This window comes from Mercenaria mercenaria, chromosome 2 (assembly GCF_021730395.1).
Source record: "Mercenaria mercenaria strain notata chromosome 2, MADL_Memer_1, whole genome shotgun sequence".
Classification (NCBI taxonomy): Eukaryota; Metazoa; Mollusca; class Bivalvia; order Venerida; family Veneridae; genus Mercenaria; species Mercenaria mercenaria.
In genome coordinates this window covers 86604466-86610471 of record NC_069362.1, presented here as the reverse complement: position 1 = coordinate 86610471, position 6006 = coordinate 86604466, and positions in this window count along the sequence as shown.

The window sequence follows — 6006 nt, the reverse complement described above, 5'->3', positions numbered from 1 at the left end:
CTACTACACAAGCTTGACTACTACGGGGTAAGAAGGAGAACCCAACGTTGGATCCAGACCGTCTTGAGCGGAAGTACCCATAGGGTATTACTCGATTGTGTAACATCAGACACTGTATTCCAGCGTTCCCCGAGGATCAGTACTTGTACCGTCTCTGTTTTCTAAACCAATGACATTCCAAGAGGCCTGAACTCAACCATCCGTCTTTTCGCTGATGACGCTAGTGTATATTTTACCTTTCTGGTGATACTGAATGCATCAGCCTCCAAGAAGACCTTGAGAAACTGGTTTCAATGGAGGACAAATGGAAGGTGGAATTTCATCCTAGCAAGTGTCAGGTGATATCCATATCAATAAAACCTAATGACATCAAATATCCCTACAAACTAAATAACCATACTCTTCAACATGTAAATTCGGCCATATATCTGGGGTGTACTATCAATGAAAAACTCCCCTTGGGTGAACACATCAAAAACATCTGTAGTAAAGCTAACTGATACCTACATTTCGTTCGCCGTAACATCAACATCGCCTCAACAATAATAAAAGAACATGTATATAATTATCTTGTCCGCCCGTTTTTAGTGTATCTGTGTACAATATGGGATCCATATGAGAAAAGGGATATCAATAGGTCGGAGATGGTCCCACGTCGATGAGTCCGCTACGTGAAGAACAGGGCCACTAAAAAACAATCCAGCGTCACAGATGTCCGATCTTCCGTGGAATTCATTAGGAGAGACAAAGAGGTCCGCTTAACTATGTTCTACAAGATCATTAATAACTACGTTGAAATTAAAATTGAAAACCGGATTCACCAAAACGGTAGCAAATCAGATCCACTTCAAGATAACCAGTTCTACCACATTCCATTCTGCAGAACACCCTACCGCCAGCAGTCATTCTTCCCACGTACAACCCGGGACTGAAACAATTGTTTTTAACCTGCCTGCAGAAAAAATGTCGGCCCCGTCAGTTAAAACCTTCAAGGCTCTACTAGCCAAACACTTATAAAGTAAGAGATAAACACTCTGTGGTTCTGTTTGATTGTCTCAGCGCTTACGAACACTGTGTAGTAGTATAGGATTTTGTGTATTTTTAAAATACCTTTAAGAAAGTCGGTTTTATGGCAAAAGTGTAATTTACCATCTGTAAAAAATGGACAACATCAGATTTTTTATGTCTTGACATTTAACGGAAATTTTACTTTCATGATTTATAACAATCCATTAAAATAAAGCCAGAATTACTTCCTTTAAAAAATTTGGTACACACAATGTCCGAACTTACAATGGAAAATACTCGTTTTATGATAAATTCAATATCAATCAAGATATTTTGAAAATTACAAAACTTCCTATTTCCACCGAGTGTTCTTTGAAATGATGTACTATATCAATGGTATTGACTTTCATCAAGAAAAACCTTGATACTGAAAATTTGTTTTGTTCGGTTTAACGTCGCACCGACACAATTTTGGGTCATTGATGGTGGAGAAAGACTCCAGATGCCTCTCCGTGCAGTATGTCATCACAGGCGGACACCTGGGTAGAACCACCGACCTGGATGGCTTCCTTACATGAAGAATTCAACGCCCCAAGTAAGGCCCGAACCCACATCAGTGAGGGGCAAGTAAATTAACATTAACCATTTGGCCAGTACGGAAGGGGGTTATCAAACGATGGACTGTTTCTCTGCGTGATAAAGGTATCATAATGACCAATTTTTTACAACTTTGGTTATGTGAAGAACAGGCAATAGTGGTACTCTATTTTTTAGGTACGGGTGGGTCAATCTTCCTTGCCCATCTCTCTAAGGTAGCTAGGTGTTAATGTAGATTTCTGTGTAGAGCGGTAAAAGCGGTGAAATGAACGGGGGATTGGGACAGGTATATCTATCTTCGAATACCGTTTAACTCCTCCCCACCCCCACCTTTTCAGAGTTTAAAGTGTAAAATATATAGACAAAATGTGTTATATCAGGTTAAAAACGCAGGCCGCAGTTAATTTATACATTGCGACAAAGATTCAAGCGAGGCCGTAAAAATTTCGGACTTAGTAGAGGTGGTTCCATATGCTAAGCTTAGGATAAATGGAAAAAAAAATTATATTACAAACAACTAGGTCTGTAAATTCCATCCATTTACTCTGCAATGGAAGTTGGGAGAGTGAAATTAGCATTTAGCAAATTGTAGCATTTCATTTCGGCTAAGATTTCTACTTTGGTCCGTATTCGGCTTGCTCCTGCACCTGAAAACGTTATCTTGGTTTTCCTATCAAACAGCCTGGCATAAAGCCATGATAAGTGGCATTTAAGTGTGCTTCGACTGTTGCCGGATTACCTTGACAAAGACTGCATGAGGAATGGTTAGAGTTCCTTAATAAAAGGTATTTGCCGAGCAGAGAACCTTAACTGTCAACATTCCCGGCTTGTCCTTAGCGGCCGCCTAAGGTTGACAAATGCAGTTGGATGGTGTGCCTCAACAAATGTGTGACCGGCCACAAAGGCAAAAGCATGCTGAATGAGCTGTCTGTTTGGAAGAGCGAGAAAATCAGACCGCTTAGCATCAAAGGAAATACTATAAAGCCAGAAGTCTAAAGTCACAGGTATATTAGCTCAGGACCCATATCCAGCAATGTTTAAAGTCTGAAACTTACACAATGGCAACTATTCAATTTTCTGTGTAACTTCGTTTATAGTATATACTGATGAACCACACTGGCAGCCATCACAGACAAGTAGTGCCACAGTAACTGTATAATTAATTTGTCCCCACAATCCCGAGCGGTCCGGTATGAATTACCCTCGGCGAATAGTCTTGGCAACTATTTTTGTGTTTTGGGCATCATAAGTACTCTCGGGTATAACAGATTTTAAACATGCATTTCTGCCGGCGGGACTGGTTTCTTTTTCTTTTAAAACCTAATTGTTGTGAAACACCCTTTCCTACTTTGAATAAATGATACCAGAAAATAATAATTTGTAATTCACATTAGTAGAAAAGGCTGTGTTTGGCAATGGAAATAACAATTGCATTTAAAACACAGAACCCCATAATGGCCGACCGAATGTGATTTTAATTTGAAGTATGTAGTGTCCTTGGCTTCCAAAACAGTTGTTGTCTTCTAATTTCGTTGCTGTACGTCAAATGATTCTGCAAAAATTGATGGGAAATTGTTTAACCTATTGGACCTCTGTCAATTCAAAAACAAAACAAAAACCATCTACTGTCCATTGCAATTACCTTACACTTAAAAATTGTAGGTGCTTTGATTGGAATCAATTATCATTACAAGTTCACTCTTATCTCGACCTTTGACCAAGAACTACAGGGGTCATCTACTGCTCTCAGAGATTCATCGGCTGATTCTTGATTGAAAATCTTTTTTCAGTATAAGAATCATTGTAATCTTTATCATTCCGTATGACTTTGAAAATGCTAGGGATCATCTGCCGACCACAAAAAATCATCGTATGAAGTGTACAGACAGTTAGCAAATACCCGTTTTCAGCCCATCGGAGACTGTGACCTTGACCCATTTTGGTCCCGCTCTTGTCAGATTTAAGATGCATTCAATAATACTGGGGTCATCTCCTGGTAACAGGCTATTACCCTATAAAATCTGCATATGGTTTCTAAATCGATCAGTGAAAATAAAGTTCAGTTAGACTGTCCTTGGCCAAAGCATTATCAAGTTATATGATAAAAGAATTTAATTGCAGTAACTGATATACTGACACTGAAACAACGGGGATCTATCGACTACTGGCAATCACCACAACATGGTTTCCAAAACATAAGTCATCTACTGACCACAAGCAACCATCCTATGAAATTTGACTGCTCTAGAACAAAGCATTCTCCAGAAATTAAATGACCCATCAACTGACCATTGTGGATGGATTACACGAAACTTCACAAGAGTGATCACTGCTAAGCTTAGATGTGCATATCGTCGGCACTTTCCGGTTTGATGATTTTCAGGTCATTGATTCATTAAATTTTATGTTTTGGACACTTCTCTCATATTATTTGGTGGAGTGATCAGTGCCAAACCTATTGTTGGCATGTTCCGGTTCAGTGAATTTTTTCAGTGGAGTTATGACCCTTGATTTGTTGTGTTGTATTTTAGCTTGTCCGGGTAACTGCTCGGATACCACCAGCAGGAATTACACCAAAATTCACAAAAGTGATCATTACCAAGCCTGTTGAGTAACGTGGGCATGCACCGGTACTGTGTTTTTCAGCAGAGTTATGGCCCTTGATTCTTCAGTTGTTTTTTTATGTTTTAGCCACTTCTCTTATAATAGGGCGGATTACAGGAGTGATTAGTGCTAAGTATTATGTATATTATCGGCATCTGGTTCAGTGATTTTCTGGGGAGTTATGGCCCTTTATTAGTCAAATTGTATTATATTGTGTCAACCGTTGGGCTTCCACTAAACCTTAAACGAGTTATCAGTGCCAAGCCTATTTATACACAAGATAAGATTTATGTATTTAAGATTTTATTCATCTTACCTTTATCTTACAAGAGTTATCAGTGCCAGGCCTATTTATACCTACTTATACACAAGATAAGATTTATGTATTTAAGATTTTATTCATCTTACCTTTACAAGAGTTATCAGTGCCAGGCCTATTTGCACATATCATCCGCATGTTCCAATTTACTGATTTTCAGCAGTGTTATGACCCTTTGTCACATTTTACATTACACTACTTGCTGTATACATTTTTTTATTTATTTGGATGTTACGGCGCACGAACACAGTATAGGTTATATGGCGCCAAACAGGACTACAAATTTTGGTTCCACATCTCATTTACATGGAAATAAAAACATGAGGTATGGAATCAAAATTTGCATACCTGCTGGAATCACAGTTACTGCAAAACCAAGTGTTAAGACCCTATTAGCCGCCTCTTACGATCATGCAAGGGTAAGGCAGTGGTTCCAATTCTTTTCATACACAGATCGTCCCAGAACCACATGGGGTATACAATTAGGCTAAATTTCACCAAACCTCAGAGGTGATTTGTATGAAGCGTAGCCTTGCATTTTACCCTCAGGAGTCATGACCCTTTATCAAATTCTTTGATCTGTGCTGCTTCTCCTATATCACAGGTTTGAATTCCATAAAACTTCATAGGAGTTACCTCGGCCAAGTCTAGTTGTATATATATCCTTTCCGCAGCCTTAACATACTAAAACGTATTAGCGTCTGATGGCCCTTTCACGTTTCCGTAGAAACAACATTTATAACACGAAACTTATTTTGAAAATATTTCTGAAATGTCTAGGTCTGCAGCTCTCAAATACGGTTATATCTTACATCTGAGGCATACACTGACACTCTCAGACAACATCAAAAATGACATTTTGAGCGATTTGATGATGTTCCAAAATTATCAATGTACCCTTGGTCCGTTACAGACCCCTGTGGGATAGCAAAAAAAAAAGAAGAAAAAAAAACAAGAGGGCCAAGATGGCCCTAGGTCGCTCATCTGAGAAACACACCATAACACAGCATATTAAACAGAGTAAACATGTTTGACCTACTGATTTCATGGAAAAAAATATTCTGACCCATTATCATTAAAATTGGAGCAAAAATATTGAGGATAAGTAAATATTTTCTTTGATTTGACCTAGTGACCTAGTTTTTGACTCAAGATGACCCATATTCGAACTTGACCTAGATTTCATCAAGGCTGTCATTCTGACTAAATTTCATGAAGATCAATTGAAAAATACAGCCTCTATCGCATATACAAGGTTTTTCTTTGATTTGACCTAGTGACCTACTTTTTGACCCAAGATGACCCATTTTCAAATCTCGCCTAGATTTCATTAAGGTAATCATTTTGACTTAATTTCAGGAAGATCAATTTAAAAATACAGCCTCTATCGCATATACAAGCTTTTCCTTTGATTTGACCTAGTGACCTAGTTTTTGACCCCAGATGACCCATATTCAAATTTGACCTAGATTTCATCA